A 23,486-nucleotide genomic window follows, 5' to 3' on the forward strand; every position below is an offset into this window, starting at 1 on the left:
CATAGTTGTGTATTATAGTTGTAGATAGAATAAAAGAAGATATTCTACAGAGCTGCTCTCCGAGTTGTTTATGCTCTGCTATACTCTGCTATACTCTGCTGTGCGACGACTGTCTTCTTGTGGGAGTGAATCCGGTGCTCACAACACTAAGCTGTGAGTCCACAGCACTTTGACCTGTTCCTGTGCAGAAGGTGGTCTCTGGAAGTGCTACCCAGCTTGCCTAGCCCAGTCAGGGTTGAAGTGGATGAGTCCACTTAGTGGCACTGGCTCAAGGGCGATGCTGACATATTGCCATATTGCAAAGAAAGATTCAGAGACCCTACACCTTTATGAACTGTATTTGATGTGGTGTGTGAGCACTGGGGTGTAGTTAAGTTGATACAAGGTTTTTTGTTTTTTAAAAAATGTTTCTAGAAACATATATGCCTCTATATCTGAATAATTTGGGACAAATTACTATGTGGATGCGGGTGGTGCTGTGGGTTAAACCACAGAGCCTAGGGCTTGCCACTCAGAAGGTCGGCAATTCGAATCTCCATGACGGGGTAAGCTCCCATTGCTCAGTCCCAGCTCCTGCCAACCTAGCAGTCTGAAAGTACGTCAAAGTGCAAGTAGATAAATAGGTACTGCTCCGGCGGGAAGGTAAGCGGTGTTTCCGTGAACTGCTCTGGTTCGCCAGAAGCGGCTTAGTCATGCTGGCCACATGACCCAGAAGCTGTACACCAGCTCCCTCAGCCAATAAAGTGAGAGGAGCACCGCAACCCCAAAGTCGTCCGCGACTGGACCTAATGGTCAGGTGTCCCTTTACCTTTACTTTACTATGCCTCATGGCATGCAGCTTATTTTGCACATCTGGTTTTATATTAATATACCTAGATTCTGACTTCTCATAGTTTATGTGGATCCCCACTGAAGCTCCATAACTATATAACAACTTCTCCTCCTCCTCCTCCTCTGATAATTCCCCTATGAGATCTTGCATTATAGGTGCATTATTGTCTGCATGCAGTTTTAAAAGGTGCTCATTGCCCTCCACCATGAAACCACTGGTTTTCATGTTATTTCTTAGCACCATAGACAAAGGCTCTAGAGCAGGCATAGGCAAACTCGGCCCTCCAGATGTTTTTGGCCTACAACTCCCATGATCCCTAGCTAGCAGGACCAGTGGTCAGGGATGATGGGAATTGTAGTCTCAGAACAGCTGGAGGGCTGAGTTTGCCTAATCCTGCTCTAGAGAGAAGGGGTAGAGCAGCAGGGGAAGCAGCTCTGCCTTGTCCCATGAAGTTGCGTCCAAGGAATTTGTTCAGCCTCATTGCCTTTGAAGACTGCCATAGCTGAGATATTCCCCTACAAACCTTACTTCCCATTTGAGAAAACCCAATAATTTATGCAAAAACTGCCATTCCAAACAATCAACTGCTTTCTGGGAATCTACTGTGACCAGTGTTAAGGTTTGATTGTTTGTTTTTCCCGATGATGATAAATAACATGAAGAAAATGAGCAACCTGGGGTGAAGCCTACATGATCTGTGTATACAGTGGATGGAACAATTTGATTTAGCCTGGGAATCAAAATGGATATAGATAACTTTTGATCTTGACTGAGAAGAGAAATTGGGTGATATGATCCCAATTTCTATGATTTCCAACCAAGCTTCAGAGGGTCTTAAGTTAATAATTAGCTATTAACTTCAATGGGTCTACTCTGAGTATCTTAGATACAACTGGAAGTACTGTGATGTGAAACCAGCAGCATATTGCATGGATTAGTCCACTTTCCCAGTAAATGAGGAAATAACTTAGATATATATATATCTCACTGAAGCCACATAGGCCTGATATTTTATTGCCAGTCAGCTTAGTGATTGCCTGCTTGATTTCATCTCCAGGGATTCCTGATTAAGAAACTCTTTGTTCATCAGTTAGAAATAGCTAAGGCACTGAGATATTCCTGTGTTTCCCTCTCTGTTGGATTTTTAGATTGATAATAACGATCAACAAGCATTTTAAAAATGATTTTCAAGTTTTTTTTGTTATAGTGCCATTCATCTTATGCTTAGTATATTTTATTTATTTATGTTTTAAAGCATTTACTACTAACTTGAATTTTTATGTCCATACTCATAGAATTTTCACTTCAAAGATAAACCGAATTTAGCAATCCTTTTGGTCCCCATAGCTTCCAGTTCATTCCCCTTAATATTCAGCTTTTTACATATTTTACAGAAGGGGACACCAACCTATTGCCCATGGGCTGGAAGCGGCCGGCGGAGGTCATTTGACCAGCCCACGAGCCACCCCTGAACCGAGCCGCCCACTTGCAAGCTGCACTAAACCGGCACAGTGCGGCACAGGGACTCGCTTCTGTGGCACCGGAAATCACAGGCGCACACACGCAGATGCCGGAAATTGCAGGCGTGCTCGCAATCTAGCCCACGGAGGGATCTCCACGGGTCTGATCCAGCCCAGGCAAGATAAACCTTGCCAACCCCTGTTTTATAGCATCCAATTAGTTTAAATGTTTGTTTCAAATGTATCATTTGAGAGGGCTTACTTGATAGTGCATTAGTTTTCTCTGCATGTCTCCCCTTGTAACATGTGAACTTTGATCAAAGTTTTCATTGCCCCGTAACAAATCCAATCCTGGATTTAATTCAAAATATTGTATAACTGTTTTGAACATATTTAAAAATAAATTCCTGGGAAGATTTGTATTACTATATAAAAGCCCTCTCTTTTCAGATGCTACATATGCAGTTCATGGGTGATATTCATCACTGGTCATACTCAGAGCAGACCCTCTCGAAACAATGGACATTACTTCAATGGATCTACTCTTGAGCAGGGCCGGATTTAGATGAAGAGAGGCCCTAGGCTACCCCACTTGTGAGGCCCCTTCCCATCCCCCACCCTCACAACTAGAAGAAAATGAAAGAGTGTTATGAACAAAATTAAGCGAAGCCAAGGATGATGACGGGTATTTAAAATTCTACAATTCACAATTTCTTCTCTAAAGGACATAAGATATTATTGTTAAATACCATGCTGAAACTGTAAGCATCGAGACTGTAAGCACCAGGTATGATCCACTGTCCCTCACGTATTCTGTAAATGATGCTTCATGGATGGGGTGTGTTTCATGTGCAGATAGCTATGGCAGTCTGCTGACTGCAATTCTCACCATTCACTCGGATCCCAAGTGGGAACATTTATGTTTCAGGACATTTATGTAGTTCGCCAAGGTGTGTTCACATTCACTGAATTTTTGAAATTCACTGTAATATATATTAAATATTATGATAACGCATGTTTATGTAAAATCATTATAAGACCATAAAGGGAAAGACGCAATTTGAGATTCATGCTTTTCAGTCCAGGATATGGATGCAATTAAGTCAAAGTTACACTAATGATTTATATTCAGGTAGGTAGCCATGTTGGTCTGATGCAGTTGAAAGATATATAAAAATTAAAAAAAATTGTCCAGTAGCACCTTAGAGACCAACTACTTGTTCTTGATATAAGCATTCGTGTGAATTCACACTTCTTCAGATACACTGAAACATAAGTCACCAGACTGTTTATATGTCACTCATCTGACTTGGTTGCCGCAGACAGTCTGGGTGGCTTCCAACAAATTAAAACATCAAACACAGTAAAACACCAAACATTAAAAACTTCCCTATACACTGTCCCATTAAGGATAGCGGGAGAGATCTAAGCGCATGTTTGCAACTCCTTTTGAAATCAAGAAGACTTACATTGTCACCCTATACCTGCCAGCTTGGAAGGAAGTCCCACTGAATTCACTCCCAGGTATGTGGATAAAGGACTTTGTTGACTCTCGCCCAATTGTGTTACTTAGTATCATGCTTGACAGAGTCTTCTCAACTATTAACTTATTCAGCACATTGCAATGAAATGATTAAATGCATTCTACACATCAATTTTCAGGAATCTTTGATCTTTTCTCAAATAAAGTCAGGAACTAAACTAACAATATACTGTGAGCTGTTTTGAAATGAAGAGTAAACTCTATCCCCTAATACCCCCCCCCCACAACAACCCACCAACAGCCTGTTTAAAATTAAAACAAGAACTAGTTTTCCCAGGACATGTGATCTTTAATTTATAAAGGTCCTGACTTTCTTATCAGGTGACATTAATGGGATCATTGACCTGTATCAAAAGGGGTAGGAAAAAAATCCCGCAAATGCTTGTACTTGGTTGAAGCCAATAGACTTCTACCGTATCTTACCCCAGAGACAACACTAGCTTGGTTTAGCCTTAATATCTATAGGCAGCCTGATAAAAGGAAATGTTTGATGTTGCTCCCAGAATGGAATGATGTTTCAATTACTGTAATAATAGCTTTAAGCAATTTAAGCTAGTTCTGAAGCTTTACATATTTTTAAACATCTTATAAGCTCTGGCCAAGAGGCTCTGACCATGCCAAGCAGTGAGACCAGTTTCCCAGGCTCTTTAGAAATTGTCTGGATGACTTATAATTTTGCAGCATATATAAATATACGGGTATTTACATAATTGTTTTGTTCTTTTTCTGGCCTCTCTGGGAATATGATGGAAGGGCAGTATAAAAATACTTACAATACATAATAAACAATTACAACCCAGTGGCAAACTCTGGTTGTGATGGCTGCAAGTCGTCTGCTGTCTTCACGATCTACAAATCACGATAACTGCAGCAGGAGAGGGCTGATGCCCCGTGCCCTATTTGTGGGTTTCCCCGTGGTATCTGGTTAGCCACTGTGGGGAAAGGACCCTGGACAGGGGTGGAGAACTTCCAACCCATGGGCCAAACGTAGCCTAGCAGGCCTCCCCATTTGGGCTTGGAGTATAGGGCAAGCCACAGCCGCCTGCCCTACACCTGACACCAAACAAGACATCAGGTGTGCAGCAGGTAAGGGCAGGGCCTCAAATGAACAACTGGGAGCTCAACGTGAGCTCCCAATTGCTCCTTTACTAGTGCAAAGCACTCCCCTATGCCCCATCAGCTGCTGAGCAGTGGGAGCACAGCTTGCTCTAGGAGGGGGAAGTGTTCCTCCCTCCCAGTACAGTGTGAGGCTATTTCGAAGCCCTTTTGCAAGATCTCCTATGCTGCTCTTTGAGCCTTCAGGTTTTAGGGGTTTAAAGAGCAGCATGGGCTTGTTTGCAAATGGGCCTTCAAACAGCCCACACTTCACTCTGAAATCTCTGCACTTTCTCCCTATGTCCAATCTAGGTTCTGATCTACTGCTGGCAAATAATTCCCCCAGGGTTAGGCTTTCTGCTGCTGAACCCAAACCTAGGATTTTCAGTTATTATTATTTTTAATGTGTAGGAGAAAGTCAAAAATAAGAGTCAAAGATAGTAGGGGCATACAATAGCCTATCTGGGTTGAGCACAACTCCTGTGTTCCCCCTTTGCCTTTGATTTGTTTTGTCCCTACTGAAGGAAGTTATAAAAGTCAGATGCTTAGTAAATGATTTAGCTATATGGGGTTGTCAGTGCAATTCTGGATGTTCCGTTTGCTAAGGTAATTTCAGTAATAGTCAGCTGAATTCCAAGCTACGAAGCACAGAAAGAAGTGATTCAGATAACCCAAAACCTGGTGACAGATTAAAACAGAACTTTTTTTTAAAAGAGGGCAGCACTTTTGTTTCAGTAACAAACTAATTGCCTCCCAGTACCACTTTGGCACATTGTCAAGAACAGGAGAGGGTAATGGTTAGATGGAGAACTGGATGCTTAAGCGAAGCAAGCAAAGTCCAGGCAACGGAGCAAAGATCCTGGTGAAAGGGGGAAAGAAGATCCAGGGCCTGTTTGTGCATAGAAAGTCTGAAGTCTATGAAGCCTTTTAAAGAGTCTTTACCCTTCTCTTTACCCCAGAGGATTAGCAGGTAGGCCAAAGTGGATGTCTGACTAATGGCTCCAGGATAACTGCTGGTACTAAATATACCCTAAAATATCTCAAAGAATTAATAGCTGCTGCCACCTACTGCCACCTACATAGATCAGCAGGATGAGAGAGAGAGAGAGAGAGAGAGAGAGTACTGGGGTACTGGGTAATAACTGTAAAAGCCTCCAATCTTTGCCCACCCATTTCCCCAAGAGAGTTAACCATACACTTTTGTCATAGTTGTGTGTTGAGATACGCTTAGTCAGAATCTACCCAGAATGGAACACACTGGCTTAATGAACCAAAAGTTAGGGTTTTTGACAAATAACAAAGAAAAAAGATCATAGCAAAGGTCTATCAAATACAACATCTTGGACAACTAGAAGCCCGTGGGAAGTCTGCTTATAATAAATAGCCTTCTCCTGCTGTGGTTCCCCAGCACCTGGGGCATGGAGGTAGTACAGTGGTACCTCGGGTTACAGACGCTTCAGGTTACAGACTCCGCTAACCCAGAAATAGTACCTTGGGTTAAGAACTTTGCTTCAGGATGAGAACAGAAATCGCGCGGCAGCAGCAGGAGGCCCCATTAGCTAAAGTGGTACCTCAGGTTAAGAACAGTTTCAGGTTAAAAACACCTCCAGAACGAATTAAGTTCTTAACCCGAAGGACCACTGTATATGGCCATTATACTATACAATGTATCGATTTTGGTTTCTCATTTTCCCAGTGTTATGTTTGGTTCTCCACTTCTCCACATCAGATTGTGATTTTTTAATTATTATTATAAAAAGTCCTCATGAAAACTCTTCAGTGTTTGAGTGCAAATTTCTCCTAATAAACACATTGTTGCAAAGCAATTTCTTTGCATATAATAAAATTGCAAGGCTGTCATCATGCTGCAGTTTGTGATGACAAAAGAGCAAGTGGCTGGCCCAGGCAAGTAGGCAGGCAGAGAAGTAGGCAGGTTGGCAGTGCGGGCAGGTAGGCGAGGGGGCAGAGTGAGCTGACAGGGTTGGTAAGCAGGACCAAGAGTGAGTAGGTGCAGTGAGAGACTTGAAAAGGAAGAGACAGGACAGACTGGGACAGTTCCTCAGCAAATCAGCAGCTGCCCTTCCCCTGCTGGTGGAGGCGGGGGACAAAGGGAAGTGAGTCTCCCCTTTCTTCCATAATGCTACTGCTGCAATCATTGCATCTGCTATGGGAAGGAGAGGTGGTAGGGTGGGCTCTGAGGGGCGTTGGTGGTGGACTTGGAACCCTTGGAACTGAACTCTCATATAAGATGTGATTGCATCATACCAGAAAAAGAAGAACTGCAGGTATTATGACAGAGGATAGCTCAGTTGGTAGAACATGAAACTCTTAATCTCAGGCTTATAGGTTCGAGCCCCACGTTGGGCAAAAGATTCCTGCATTGCAGGGGGTTGGACCAGACGATTCCCCTGATCCCTTATAACTCTATAACTCTATGATTCTGTGTTGGGATATGATATTGCGCTTTAAAGAGCAGCCACTCTGCATTGGGCAAGGGGGCACTGCAATCTCCAGGGCACACCTGGAAAATCACCCTACATAAAGGAACATTCAGAACATAGGAGCTCATCAGAAATAACGTTCACCACATCGGTGGTTTCCTCCCACATATTTCCCACCCTTCCTTGGAAGTGCTTCAAATCCCCGTGAATAAAGAACAAGCTATGCATATGCATTGTGCTCTTAAATGTTTTTTTGGAAGCAAAATGCAGTTAAGTACACCATTTGATGATTTGCAAAGAGTTAGTTCACTTTTGCAGTGAAATCTAAAACTCCAAAGAGTGATTTTTGCTGTTGTTGAGAAAGACAAATTCATTGTTCCGTAAAGCAAAATGGGGTTGTGGGTTGGGAGAGATTGCATTCCCACCCACCCTGCAAAGAGCAACAGTACAGATGGCCCCTGTTCTGTTATTTTTGTCCCAGCAGGAAGGCCGTGGTGTTCTTCAGAGTTCAGGCAGTTATTTTTGGCAGTGTGGTGTTATGAAAATGAATGAATGACATCATTGTTTCACCTGCATTCTGCAGCCAGTTTCTTCTGTCACTACACACTTAAAAGGGCCAGCAGGGAGGGGGCAAAAACTAATTTCCAATTAGACTCCTCTTTCCTATGAATAGCTTTTGGGTTAAGATTTCAAAGGGCATCACTGTCTCCTTCCTTTGTTTCTGGCAGACAGTGGTAATAATAAGGTGGTTTCTTGCAATATATATCACTCTGTATTTAAACTGGTAAGAAACAAGTCACAGATGTGTCAAATGGAAAACATGACGCCTTGCCCTTTGAATCACAGCCAGTCCACACACCAGGGGCAGATTTAGGGAAGCACAAACCGGTTCCCACACAGTGGGTGCCGAGCCTAGGGGGCGCTGCAGGGCACCACAACTATGATGTAGTGAATTTAGCAGAACAGCGGGCGAGAGGTGGGGGGGTGTTGCCAAATTGTGGTCTCGCACAGGGCACCACTGAAATGTTAAAGACCAAAGTCTGCCCCTGTGCATAGGCAGGAGAATGGTGAGGTAACAGCTGCTCCTGGATCATATGATATCAGGCTATATGCAGGAAATCATGTGTTTGAATATTTGACAACCTCCCTGCACATTGAAAAGTTGGCACCTTCTGGAGAACACTAACCTAGGATCCTTTTTCATGTTGGGAGCTATCTATTTATTTGTTCAATTTATATGTTGCCCTTTATCAAAAGATCCGAGGGCAGCATTAAAAACACATTACATTTTCAATGATTAAGAAATATAACAAAAATATAGTAAAAAAGCATACTGACAGACAGCCTAATAATAAAATAATCATTGTGATAACAGACTTCTCCCCAAACTTACAGTCCATAGATTATTTAACAGCCAAAGGCCTGAGAAAAGAGGAATGCTTTTGCCCGGCACCTAAAGACGTGTAATGAAGGCGCCAGGTGAGCCTCTCTGGGGAGAGCATCCTATGCACAGCCAAGAAGCCAAAGAAATATTTGCATGCTTGTTATGAAGTTTATGAAGGGCTTAGCAACGAGTAGTTCTCTGCCTGAGAAAGATCAAAACAGTGTCAGAAAGTGGAAAGCACTTTTAAAGCATTTTTTAAAAATTACCCTGCCTTTTTCACCTTAGCAAAAAGCACTTAATACTGCTCCCAAATTATTATAATTATTTTTTAAAACAACATACCTGCACATAGAATAGCAAACCCCCCTCCATCTCAATAATGCACTTGGGCAAAAAAAATGAGAGGCACAAATACAAGATGGGTGACACCTGGCTTGAGAGCAGTACATGTGAAAAGGATCTAGGAGTCTTGGTTGACCACAAACTTGACATGAGCCAACAGTGTGACGCGGCAACTAAAAAAGCCAATGCAATTCTGGGCCTCATCAATAGGAGTATAGCATCTAGATCAAGGGAAGTAATAGTGCCACTGTATTCTGCTCTGGTCAGACCTCACCTGGAGTACTGTGTCCAGTTCTGGGCACCACAGTTCAAGAAGGACACTGACAAACTGGAACGTGTCCAGAGGAGGGCAACCAAAATGGTCAAAGGCCTGGAAACGATGCCTTATGAGGAACGGCTAAGGGAGCTGGGCATGTTTAGCCTGGAGAAGAGGAGGTTAAGGGGTGATATGATAGCCATGTTCAAATATATAAAAGGATGTCACATAGAGGAGGGAGAAAGGTTGTTTTCTGCTGCTCCAGAGAAGCGGACACGGAGCAATGGATCCAAACTACAAGAAAGAAGATTCCACCTAAACATTAGGAAGAACTTCCTGACAGTAAGAGCTGTTCAACAGTGGAATTTGCTGCCAAGGAGTGTGGTGGAGTCTCCTTCTTTGGAGGTCTTTAAGCAGAGGCTTGACAACCATATGTCAGGAGTGCTCTGATGGTGTTTCCTGCTTGGCAGGGGGTTGGACTCGATGACCCTTGTGGTCTCTTCCAACTCTATGATTCTATGAATAGCTAAAACAGCAGCAAGTTTTTAAATACAGAAAAACAAAGAGGAGGCGGGGGGGAACATAAGTGGGGTTCAGAACAGGAATCAGCCATACATCTGCTGGGGCCCTGGCAGCTGCCTAAGAATGCCACGTTCCGAAGCCACTCCCTGTTGCAAATTCACCTTTATAACAATGGTGCTCATTCTTCTTCAATAGTTAAATGTGATTATTCTTTAAAAATCCCTCAAGTACTTTACAACAACCTGTAAACATCCACTGAGGAAATAATATATTATGTTTTGCTTTCAGGCAAATGGGGTTGTCCTGTTCATAAACATCATAGGAACATGTTGAATACACCCTTCCTGAACTTCTGAATAGAGCTATGAGCTTTAATTGTTAACCAGCTTATGCTTGAGCTGATTAATAAGCAGAGACCAATTCTAATCACTAAGGGCAAATTTTGACTCATGGCATGGGGCCGTGTGATAGCAGCATATGTGTTGAGGCTACCTGCTGGGCTACTGCAATAGAGAATGTGGGAGGGGGGAACATCAATACTGAGGTTACGGTAATATGCAAATTTATTCAGATTTAATTGATTGATTAACATAATCAGCTAATTTCTAATAAGTCAGTCATGAATCCTATTGAATGGGATCATTAAGTCACCTGTAAAATGTTTCAACTTTTTTTTAAAAAAAAAATCCTTACTTTTATTTACCTCCCTCCCCACAAACAAACAAGCAAGTAAACCTCAAAGCATTACCACTCTCCTCTTTCTCTGCCTACATTTCCTCACTGTGACAAAATATGCTTTGGCACTTAAATATCTCTGGAAACACCTTTACCTGTAATTATCTCTGGATGCTCGCCTTTGATACAAAGAGCATATTCTAGGAGAGAGAGTGTTGCCTGATCTTCTGGAAACAAGGTACAGATCAGACTTCAAGCTATTCCATTAAGTGTGGAGCTGCAGCGTCTGCATCACCTAACACAGATATGATGGGTGGCTGGTACCCCTAACTGGCCAAAGCTCCTTTCATACAGAAGTTGGCAGACTATGGACGTGACGCCTACTTTGTCTTTTACTACAACCTCAAGGTCCACTGCTCAGAGTCAAGTGCAAAATAGTGGAGCCAATGGGGGACTACGACCACTAGCCATACACATTATATGGAGAGCCAGTATGATGAGGCCATTAGTGTCAGACTATAACCACTTAATCTATTTTGGAAATACTACGGCCTTGGCCCTATTTTGTAATTGTGGGCCTTGTATATATGTTCGCCCTTGTCAGATTTCATTTTCATTTTACTAGCCCTGCCTTCCAGTCCTGAGATAATGTTGAAGGTATTCTTTGCTTACATTTGGAGAAAAAACGAACCCTTTTCGTAATATCCCTTAATAGCCTGTATATGAGATGCTCTTAAAACCATTTAAAGCAGGAACAGATGTTTACAGAAAACGTCTGATTACAGCCCAAAGGAAACAAAGACCCATATCATTAAAGGACTGGCTGAGAGGGGAGGAGGGAAAAAAATAAAAATAAATAAACAATAGCTGCCAGGAATAAACAAGGTGCAGATGGAAGGAAAGCATAACTCTTGGGGATTCTCATCACTTCTATTTTTGCTTTCCTTCTATATGTACTGTGAAGTGTATTTGCACACTGAAAGGCAGATACATCCCACAGCAGGTTCACACCATGGCTTGGAGTAGTATTGGGGTTCTCTGAGGTTTGAATGAGCAACCTTATGGGCCAAGGCTAAAAGATCACCTAGTGAGGCATTTGGAGCTGCGCTCATCAGGCCTGGAAGGCAAGCGGGATGTGCAGCATCAATCCTTGTGATTGGCAAGCAGCTTGGCTAAGCCTGGAAAACCAGTAGAATGGCTGATCTGCTCTTTCTGCTCTAACATCTGCCTGCTTGCACTTTGGTTTCTCTCTCAAGCCTTGCATTCAAGTATCAGGCAGAGGCCCTGGCGTGGGACACCCCAACCCAGATTCAAATATACATCCCCTATCCTGGTTCCTGACACATGTGCACAGTAGAGTGTTGTCAAAGAGCGGGCTGGCATTAAATCACACCATCCAACGTTGGAGTTAATGCTTTATTAGCAAAAACATGGTCTCCGTAGACTTGGCTGAGTGTCAGGCCTAATGGGCACAGCAACTCATCCCTGGTAGGTCTTGCCCCATGGATCAGTTGCTGAGACTGAAAGTCCCCACCTCCCCACAGCTCTCTAAGTCCCCTCTTCTCCAGGGCTTTCCACTCATTGTTGTCCCACCACCACATCCCGGGCTCTGAGCTTTCTTCTCCTGGTGGTTCCCCAGCTGGTTCCTCTGTCTCCAACCAGCCCATGGCAGGTGTGGGGGTGAGTCTTGAGCTCACAGTCTTCCCTCAGAGACACACATACCCTCTGCTACAGGGTATGTAAAGGAATACCCTGTGGGACATGTCCTCTGTGGGACATATCAATACCGCCTCTCCTGGTATGTCCCACAGAGGAACTTACGGTCTTCAAAACAAAACAAAACAAAACAAAACAAAACAAAACAAAACAAAACAAAACAAAACAAAACAAAACAAAACATCTTGGAGGTCCCGGGCCACAGAGAGGTTAGGCTGGCCTCAACCAGAGCCAGGGCTTTTTCGGCTGTGGCTCCGATCTGGTGGAATGCTCTGTCCCAAGAGACTAGGGCCCTGCGGGACTTGACATCTTTCCGCAGGGCCTGCAAGACAGAGCTGTTCCACCAGGCCTTTGGCCAGGGCACAGCCTGACCCCCTCCTTTGGCAATCCTCACAGAACTCTAGCCCAATGATTGCCATTAATCTGATGTGAATTAATTTTATAATGAAATGATTTTAGAATGTTGTATCATTTTATTGTTGTTAGCCGCTCTGAGCCCTGCTTTGGCTGGGGAGGGCGGGATATAAATAAAAATTTATTATTAGTAGTAGTAGTAGTAGAAGGAGATTGAGTGCAGCCACTGCTCCTCTTATGACTCGGTGAGTGGGATTCGTGTTGAGTGTGCTACAGCCCTCTATCAGTTCAGTTCTGTGTAAGCTGTCCTTGGAGCTGATTGTGCTTATCATTTGTCCAATAAAGCAACCATTCTGCTGTTCACCTGGCATCTGCTGTGGTGCCTAGTTAAGAGGAAGGTGTGCAACCCGCTTAAGAATAGTACAGACCCTACATGTAGATCATGGAGTGTGTATGGTGGCATCAGACCTGAGCACAGTCAATGTGATATTGGATTCAAGTTGCAGTGGGATCTGCAAAACCATGTACTATTCAGCTGTGTCTGTTTGCTTTCATTGACAAAAGGGGGAAATAGTGTCTGCATTGTAGCCTGCATTATCATTTCCTTGCTGCAAGGTTGTAATTTTTCTGCCAGCGAGGTCATTTGGAATTTAGCAGATGCAAATGTAGACCTCATAAAAGGAAGCACATATTTGCAGAGTGTTGTACCTCTTGGTTACTTACAGGGTTCATAAGCTCATGTGAAAGAGCACTGCAAAGGAAATCAAACTCATTTTTCCCCCTCTCTGTGATTTCAATAGAGATCAGAGCAATCTATTTCATGCCAATTTTGTTTGCAGGGGAGAAGAAACGCTTGCTCAGATTAAATACGACAGTAACTATTAATACATTAGGGTTTTAATTAGAGGTTTGCAATTTCATATTTTTCCTAGTTTGGAAACAAAGAACCTAAGTGGTTTTCAGACAGAGGCAGATAACACCTCTGTTTTGATGTATTGGACTGCAATCCTATACCCACTTACCTGGGAATAAACCATTCAACTCAATACTTAGATCCAATAGCACTTTATGTTAAGTGCATGGCTTGTGTTTACATTTTTTTTTTAAAGGAGGAGGGCTGAGGGGGTGGTCCAGATTGAGGTGTGTTTGGGGTGGAGAAAAGGTTAATAATCCTTTTCTAAAAGACAAGGGTCCTAATGCATTTCAGGAAACTATCAAAGGAAATGTTTCAAGCTCCTTTATTTTTTAAACTGCTTGGGATGAGTTTTCTACTACAGCTCACCTAAACAGAAGCATTATTATTATTATTATTATTATTATTATTATTATTATTATTTAAAAAACAATTTCTCTTGTCAAGAGTTTTTTCCAAAATGCATTGGGAATCATCTCTATTTGTGCAACTGTCCTTTTAGTTCTTGTGGTTTTCCGACAGCTGCCATTGATCCTCTACTTTTGGGCTTAATCCTCTCCTCGTCAGGCCAAGTCCTGATGGAAATCCTCTGCCCTCAAGCTGCTATTTGCACAGGGAGAAATGCAACTAGTGACACCAATAAGAGCTCCCCACCTGGGCAAATAGCAGCTCTCGGGAGGAGGGGGATTTCATCTAGAGTATGGTATAAGGAAAAAGGCTAATCTCCCATCCACTCCCAGCACAGTTCTGACTGGATTGCCCCCTCTCAATCCATTGTTTGTTAGTTTGTTTGAAATTAAAGATGCAAGTGCAAACCATGCATTTAATTTAATATGTAGTTTGCTCTCATTCATATCCAGCTACAGGTAGGTAGACGTGTTGGTCTGCCATAGTCGAAACAAAGTAAAAAAAATTCCTTCTAGTAGCACCTTAGAGACCAGATATCTGAAGAAGTGTGCATGCACACGAAAGCACATACCAAGAACAAACTTAGTTGGTCTCTAAGGTGCTAATGGGAGGAATTTTTTTACTTTGTTTCATATCCAGCATCTAAGTCCTTTCAGACCGAATCTAGAGGAAGGTCAGCCATCAATACACCTGGAACTATCTTCATTGCATGGCGTAGCACGAACATATATAGACTAACTACTACTACCTAGTTGGGTCCCACTCTATCTGTGGGTTTGTGGGTGTGCAGATGAGTTATCTTGGCTTTGTTGTCGTTGTTGTTTAGTTGTTTAGTCGTGTCCGACTCTTCGTGACCCCATGGACCAGAGCACGCCAGGCACTCCTGTCTTCCACTGCCTCCCGCAGCTTGGTCAAACTCATGTTCGTAGCTTCAAGAACACTGTCCGACCATCTCGTCCTCTGTCATCCCCTTCTCCTTGTGCCCTCAATCTTTCCCAACATCAAGGTCTTTTCCAGGGAGTCTGCTCTTCTCATGATGTGGCCAAAGTATTGGAGCCTCAGCTTCAAGATCTGTCCTTCCAGTGAGCACTCAGGGCTGATTTTCTTAAGAATGGATAGGTTTGATCTTCTTGCAGTACATGAGACTCTCAAGAGTCTCCTCCAGCACTCTCCTCCCTTCCTGCACAACACGACCCACCAAGACTAATATCAGCCAATGGCTATGTATTGCCACACACAAGAACTTGATAAACTTCCTGTGTGTACTTCCTGGAATTGCAGGAATAAGGGATTATCAATTCACTCAGCAGGCCGCGACACATGCTGCCTTCGATTTAGTGGGTTTCGAATGGGTACATGCCTGCCTTATTGGTTGACTGGTTTTCTACAATTTACATGCCACTTAATTGCAATAGTTTCTAAGCAGTGTACAAGGAACTAAAGGCAATGAAGATGAAATTTGGCTAAAGGCATAAAATCAGAATTCAATTGCAATACCTGATGAATTTTTAAAAAGCTATTGAGTAGGTGCCAGAAGCTCAACAGGCAGCAGAGACCTGTCTGACTTCAACTGAATTTGGGAAGGATGCCCCCATCCAGGGAAAATCGGCTCATAACTGGGGTGAGGAAGAAGTTTCTATGTAACATGGCGTAATTTAACCTTGCTGCTGCTGTCTAGCCTATCAATAGTTTAATGGTTTCTCACATATAGACATATATGGACAGTATCTATCTAACTATTGCTGATGTTATCTCCATGTTTCCTGATCGTTTCCATTCACAAATTAATGAGCCAGCTAACTGCCTGTCAAGTAGCCATCTGCCTCCAGGGCTATTGTCTGTCTGCAGCATCAAGATGACCGAAATTATTTTAAAGTATTTTGCAATGGTGAAACTGAATATACTAACCCACCTCATAGGTTTGTTGTGTGACACTGACAAGTGAATATGTGGAAAATGTTCTCCAACTTATTATCCACAACAGTGGCATGGTGAATTGTGCTGCTGTGCCTTTATGATTTTCCTAAATAGATTGTTAAACGTTGGATTGCAATCTATACACTGTGGTTCAATCTAAATCCCGCTTCTTGTAATTTGAATTGGTTGGTTCGGATCCTGCCCTGTGGCACAATGATGAAACCAGTCAGTCAGAAGCCATTAATGTACTCTACAACATCCCACTGATCAAAACTGGGGTGGTAATTTTTATGGTCCTGAGCTCTTGAGGAAGCCAGCTGATTCACATGAGAGCATAAGACCAAGACCACAAAAAAAGCAAGTGTGTTTTGGTCTGGCACATTGGAATGAGCCAGCTGACTTGCACCGGAGCGCTGGGCAAAAAAATAAAAGGGGGGGCATTCCAGGATCCAATCAGAAGCCAGGATGGCTTCCTCTAATGTCCTACTCAAATCAGGACGGTTGAGCAGTATGCATTAAAAGCTCATTGAGTCCAATCCAATTCCTGCCACAAAATTTGACTTGGATCCTGAGAAGTTAACTTAAGGAAGTTAAAAAAGGCGAGTTTCCCATCTCTGCACCCCATCCCACATTGTGCAGGAGGCTACCCGACTGTTCTATAAGATGTTTTTCAAGGGCTGCAGGTATCTGCAGGGACTAGGAAAGTAGGGAAAACTTCCCTTCAGCGAACCGCCTTGTTAATCTATTTTAGGATTCAAACCCTATTTTAGGATTCCATGGAGGAAAAAGTGCAGTGCCAGTGTGTAGGGCATTGCATGTGACAATTCCAAAGGCATGGATTTCCCCATCTGAACCGCCTCTCCCCATATGAACCAGCCTGGCCCCTGCAATCATCACCTGAGGCCCTTCTTTGTGTGCCTCCTCTGTGAGAGGTCCGTAGGGCGGTAACATGAGAGCAGGCCTTTTCTGTGGTGGCTCCCCAGTTTGTGGAATGCGCTCCCCAGGGAGGCTCCCCTGGCACCTTTGTTACATATCTTTAGGTGCCAGGCAAAAACATTCCTTTTCTCCTAAGCCTTTGGCTAATTAAACAATCTATGGCCTTTTAAACTGGGGGGGGGGGATGTGTGCATTGTTTTTGTTTGTTATTATGGTATGCATTTTGGTGTTTTTATATTGTACACTGCCCTGTGATTCTCAGATGAAGGGTGGTCCAGAACTTTAATAAAATAAACAAACAATTTTTGGGGGATGCATGTACGCAAGAGGTGCATTTGCAAGGAAGCATGTACACCTAACAAAAATTCAGACAGGTTTCCACATATTATCCTGCATGATATTTAGATGGGTCCCCCCCCCCCCTTCCGGCTGAAATAACCATTTTCCTGACCATTTCACAGGCTCATCTTTACAAAGGTGTTAAATCAATGGGCATTCTTCTTAAACTGGGGGAAATATAGCAGGCGTTGAGCAAGTGTAAAACTCAGCCCAGCTTGTATTCTCTCACAGAGGGCTTTTATGGATGTTTAGAAAATCAGCCACTCGCCAAAATAAATGGGGCCATCAGATTTAATAGCTGTTGTTTGTCTACCTATGATCCATTAAAAAGCAGAGCAACTTTCAAACTCCAGGGACTCCATAAGGATTCTAGTTTTTCTAAAACCCATTTCCAGAGTTTACACTGAGTGCTTTTGCTTATTGTGTTGCTCTTTCATGTCCACTGCCAAGCAACTGTATGGAACAAATTAGTCCTTAGAAGACAGTCTATGGAGAAGCCACAAATGGCCATGATTTCCCCGGGGGTGAAAATATTTTGTGTCAAATGAAATACAAAATCAATGTAAATATTGGTCTGAATTCTCTGGGGGAAGTTAGCAATTGTGATGTATTCCTCCCGCTTCCCCCCATTCTATTGCGCCAAAGATAATAGGAAGATTTTCCATTAAAATGCTGCTCTATGAATATGCCTTACCCACGGGACTGTGGCAAATATAGCTTTTATACTCAGGAGAACCTGACACCTATACAGAGGTGTGAATTGGCAGTACCGATAAGGCTGCTGGAGTTCATTGGAAAATGCACACACACATGCATGCACACACACAAAATTTGGAGCTACAATTGGGCCTGGGTGAGTACCCAGGTGGTAATTTATATGGCTTTCACAAACATAGAACTGGAGTATTTTTTGGGGGGGGGCAGCAGCTTCAGGCAAAATAGCAAGCAGAGGAGGGGGCCAAAGCTTATTTGCAGCAAGGAAGTGTTAGGCAATGCAGAGGTAGCACCATGCCATTTTGTACATACAACAGAACTGCTAAAACTTTTTCTGCCCTATATCTCTTCATGCTGCAGGTGAGGTGTTGTATGTGAGAAGGCACATAAAATGCTCTGTCATGGGGGAAGGTAAGGCTGAATTTATAACTGGAACTCAAAACACAATTGAAAAGGTTCTCATCTGGTGGTGGTGGGGAAGACAATAGAGAAGGTGCCCGGCAAACCTTTATGGGAAGGCTATTCCTCCAAGGCTGAGGAGCCACCACCAAAAAGCCATTGCTGTTTGCTTCACATCTGTTAATAGGTGATGATCACGGGGTCCTGGTTGGTTCATATGGGGAGAGGTGGTTCATATGGGGAAATCCATGCCTTTGTCACATATACACTGGCACTGCACTTTTTCCTCTAGGGAAAGTGCTCATATTTGAAACGGCTGTCAGAATCATGGGTTTGGATCCTTATAGTAGCCGTGTACTTTCACATGCCCATCATCAGTTCATCTCATTCTGGAGAATGATGAAAAGCGGGGGAATAAAGATGCTCACACACCAATTCTCTCAGCTGGTTCGTGGCAGTGCTTTGTCCATTTTTAATCTGGCCTTTCTTTTTATCTTGAAAGGGTTGACGGTCTCCTTTTGAACATTTCTCCCAATAAAAGTCTAAATGTCACAGAGGAAAGGCAGGTTTTTGATGGGCTTAACGATGGCAGGCTACCTACTGTCCAGAAAAGAAATGGGGGTGTGGGGGATGAGGAACCTGGTTCAAGTCCAAGGCACAAAGAACTCTGCACAAATGCACAGCTTTTCAGGACTTGGGGAGCCAAACATTATCATAATTGCTTGCTAATTGTGTTTCGCTTTTTGTTTTAACTCGCCACCACATCTGTCATGGCCTGGATGGACACAGTGGAAGGGTAGGAGGAACCAGCTTTGGGAACCACTGAGGGAAGAAGACTCAGAGCCCGGGGATTGGTGGTAAGACAACATTCAGTGGTCAGGAGGAAGAAGAATGGGAAGAGGAGGAGTCGGAAGCTGAAGAGGGAACAGGGCTTAGTGAGCTGGGAGAGCCTGTGGCAGAGAGAAGTCCGGAATCAGAGGCAGAAGCTGAAGCAGGCGAGTGGGAGCAGGGGGAGCCAAGAGGCAGAGATGGGTCAGGCTGGTGAAGAGTCACGAGTCTCCCCCGCCTGCTGTAATAAGCTCCCCTCTCCCCTCCCTGTCTTCCAGAAACAGAAGAGGCATGAAAAGGGCAGAGAAGAGGTTGGCTGTTCGCAGGTGTAGTCTCCAATTGCTTGGAAAAAGCCCTGAGGATGTAGACGGCTGTGGGGAGGCAGGGACTTTCAGTCCCAGCAACAGATTCATGGAGCAAGACCTACCAGGTATGAGCTGTTGTGCTCATTAGGCCTGACACTCAGTCTAATCTGTAGTGATTGTGTTTTTTACTAATAAAGAGTTAACTCCAACTTTGAACTGTGTGATTACTGGCTGGCTCCTGTGACAGCCAAACACAAGTATAGCCCTCTTTTGCACACTCCTGCTCAATATGGAAAGTTTGGGGTTGTGACTGGCAGGGACAGTGCATGCAGAGACTTTGGGGGTCAGGTTGACGTGTGTGACCTTGTGCATGGTGTGGGATGTATCCTGTTTGGGAACAGTGCTTGAGCAAGGCTATTTTAAAGGGGAAACACTTCACCTGCTGATTTCTGCCTGTAATGCAGCAGTTCACAGCGCCTCTATTCATAAACATGGTGGCAACCTTGATTTATTTAACTCATCATCTCAGCGTGTTCTTTCTCTCTCTCTCTTTTTCTAAAAAGGGAAATGTACGCGTTCCCCACCCCCCAAGCAAAATCCTTGAAATTTATTAACTGCTATTTAGAACTCTAATGCAAATGGTTCGCACCGGATGCAAAGATGTCGTATTTACATTTAACATCTTGAATAAATAACTTGAATAAAACTGCTGATCTCTTCAAATTAAAACTGCTGTGAACACACACCAAAAACGGATAAATAATTCATTAGGGCTGCTCTAGCGAAAGATATTTTCAAAGAACTTAACAAAGACAAGGATGGTTATTTCCTTTTCCTTGCACATAAATATTTGTGGATGGCGTGGAATGAAGGATGCTTCCTCAAATAAGCTGATTTGCAAACCTGCTCCTGGGACCACACTAGATGTGGCAGCCAATCAGTATGTAAGAGCCAGTGCAGTGCAGTGCAGTGGTTAGAGTGTTGGGCTAGTAGTCCCTCGGAGACACGGGTTCGAATCCCTGTTTAGCCATGAAGGTCACTGGGTGCCCTTGAGCCAGTCACGGTCTCTCAACCTGGTCTACCTCACCTGGGATAGAATTACAGCATTGTTTGGAACACGAGGAAGCAGTAGCACTTTTTTGTGCCCGGCTTGGAGGCATAATTTGGCAATAAAAAGGGGGGGGCAACAATACCACTTTTGTATATATTGAACAGGACAGGAACCAAGACTGGGTAGATGCTTAATTAATTAAAACTCTGATTGGGGCAATCACACAGAATGCAGGTGTGGCACTGAGGTTTGAGAGTGAAAAAGAACAGGAAGGTGAGGAATCCAGAACTCTCTCTCACATACCCGCCCCCCAGCTTAGCTCCTCATTCCATCCCGCAAGGCTGATTTCCCTTCAACCATGTTCTGATACCATGTGCCCATCTGAGAGAAAAGTCTTTGGGGGAGGAGCTGAAGGAAGTTAGGTGGTAAGAAGAGAATTGGACTCTTCATTCATGTGCCCATTTTGCTCTTCAAACTGGACCCTCATTCCACATTGACTAGCAGGGATGGGAGCGGCACAATTTGATGTTCTGCCTTGGGCAGCAAAATGTCTTGAACCAGCCCTGCTGCTGAATCTGCAAGTGTGTGTGTGTGTGGTGACACAGTATTGAGGAGGCAAACATTCTGCATGTACTCAAATGCAGGCGATCCTTTATTATTTCACATTTTTCCAACCACTAAAAACGTGCCAAGCCCCAGAGAATCCTTAATGCAGGTAATGCATGGAAACAATAAGTGTCTGAACACTAATAGGCTCAGATTAAGTCTTGTTGATTGGGCTTCAGCCCCTCAAGGAATCAATTCAAGAAACAGGATAAGAACAGTAGCGGAAACGAAGGCTATGGCTGATGCTGTGACTTTCTCCTTATTCAGCACCTTACAAAATGATTCCCCCACCCCACTCTAATCTACAGTGTTCTTTGCAGGAACCTGTATGGCAGCATCTGAAACTACAGCATTTTGCTGGCTCTATTTGCTGTTCAAGTCACCCAAGGGAGCTAAGTAAACACGCACATCAGTTACAGTGGAAATTGACCTTAGTAGCAAAAGAAAACATGCAAGAAACTCCAAGCTACATTGAAAGCAATAAGGAGAGCGTTGCTTGCGGAAGACACAAAGCACCAGCCAGAAATATATTAATCTTTGCAAAGATTAAATGACACTGGCTAGTGCCAGGAATTTTTAACTGGCAACCTGGCAACCCTTTTACTGCAAGTGCTCTTGGCGTAGTCACTTGGATGTTTGTGTGTGCATTTCAGGGAAACTGCTCAGGATTCTGTAGCCTGGGGAGTGCAGTTTAGGTTCCCATACAAGTATCACAGCACACAACAACCAAACCTGGTGTCAGCATGCAGCGTCCTTGAGCAACAGCCAGGGCTTTAGCACAGTACTCCAGAAAGACACACTGCTGATGCCTGTCATAACCCCCTTTTTAAAAAAGTGGTCAGGAAGCAACTGCTTAGATTTCCCACAATCCCCTGGGGGAAATGCTACATCAGCATACCACTCAACCACCCTATGTTAAGCGAGACATCCTGGAATTACAAAAGCCAATCTCAGCTTCTGATTGGACCCCGGAATGTCCTGTTTTTTGGTCTGGTGCAAGTCAGCCAGGTTATCCCAGGGCGCATGAAAGCTACTCATTTTTGGTCTTGTGTTCTCACACATAGGTGTGAGAGCTCAGGACTAACAAAGGATTGTCCCGATTTTGGTCCCCAGTATGATGGAGGGTATGCGTCTCCACCCCCATCGTTCTGCCTGGACACTGAGGTCCAGTGCAGAGGGCCTTCTCGGTAGTGTCACCCGCCCTGAGGAACGCCCTCCCACCAGATATCAAAGCTGAAGGCACCCCTGTTTAGGGAAGCTTTTAATGTTTAATAGACTATTATATTTTAATATTTTGTTGGAAGCTGCCCAGAATGGCTGGGGAAACCCAGCCAGATGGGCGGGGTATAAATAATAAATTATAATTATAATTAATTATAATTATAATTATGCATTAGAGGCAATATTTGAAATTATGGCCACTCCTGAGCCTAGCTGACTGCCACTGCCACCTTGGAAGCTGACTGTCACTGCTAGAGAAGCCAGAGGGAGCCCATTAGAGAACCACCACGCCATACATGTAGTCCAAGGCAGGAGATGGGTATATAGATGGAAACGAGCACAGCCATTTGTAGTGCAAATGAGGGGCCACAAATGAGGGCTGCAATGTTTCCTTTCTGAATGTGAACTGCATGCAGATATGCAAACACATCTAGTCTGTGTGCATGTCTCCTGGTCCAGCAAGGGAATCTCAGTGCAGATTGAGGGCACAGAAAACTCATATCTTTAGGAACCCTCCCTGTTGATAAATGAGTTGTGAGGATGGATTTAAAATGCAAAATTTGCCTAGAGCTCCTAGAACATAAAATGACAACAGTACATTAAAGGCAGGCATTAATATTACTATAATATCTGCATATATGACAATTCAATTTCACCAAATAAATTATTCAGTACTTTTTCTTTTTGCTTAAGTATCATATACTACCAGAGGCATCCAGGCCATAGGAAATGTTTTTGTGGCCATTTAGATTCTTTTTACAAGACAATGTATTCTTTTTCAACAAAAGTTTTTTTTAAAAAAAAATGTGTGATGGGGTTGGGGCAGAGAGGAGAGACCAGGACAATGCAGAGGACTACAGTGTGTCTGCTGAGCTTCTTTAAAAATGATATATTCAGGGCTGACAGCTATCACTGCCACTGCTTCTGTGCTTCTAATATCAACCCGTCTGTCTTGGAAGAAAAAAAATAGTGACTGAAACTTTTCCCGATTCATTAATCACAGTGCCGACAAACAGCTTTGCCTGTTTGATTTCTGTCTGCCAGGCCAGTGTTTAAGGCACTAGAGCACAGCTACTAAAATAATGAGCAAACATTACTTAATTCAGAGCTAAGCTACATGTGCCCTGGGAGGACTGTGATCTTTCAGTGCTGGTGTTTTGTTTTAAAGGGAAATTGAGGCTTCGGAGGCTGCAGATCTGATCACAGCAATGACACTTTGGGAGTGCTTT

The 23,486-nt window shown here is 43.5% G+C and overlaps 1 long non-coding RNA gene across 1 annotated transcript in view; it reads left to right on the plus strand.

Annotated features, from left to right (window-relative positions):
* The first annotated feature begins 3,756 nt into the window (after positions 1-3,756).
* Positions 3,757-23,486, plus strand: part of LOC308477008 — a 44,666-nt gene continuing 24,936 nt past the window's right edge. The window contains exon 1 of the long non-coding RNA XR_013986338.1: positions 3,757-3,816. This is a non-coding gene — a long non-coding RNA (uncharacterized lncRNA). The remainder of the gene's footprint in view (positions 3,817-23,486) is intronic.

The sequence above is a fragment of the Podarcis pityusensis genome, assembly GCF_964106645.2.
Source record: "Podarcis pityusensis genome assembly, chromosome: 5".
Lineage (NCBI taxonomy): Eukaryota > Metazoa > Chordata > Lepidosauria > Squamata > Lacertidae > Podarcis > Podarcis pityusensis.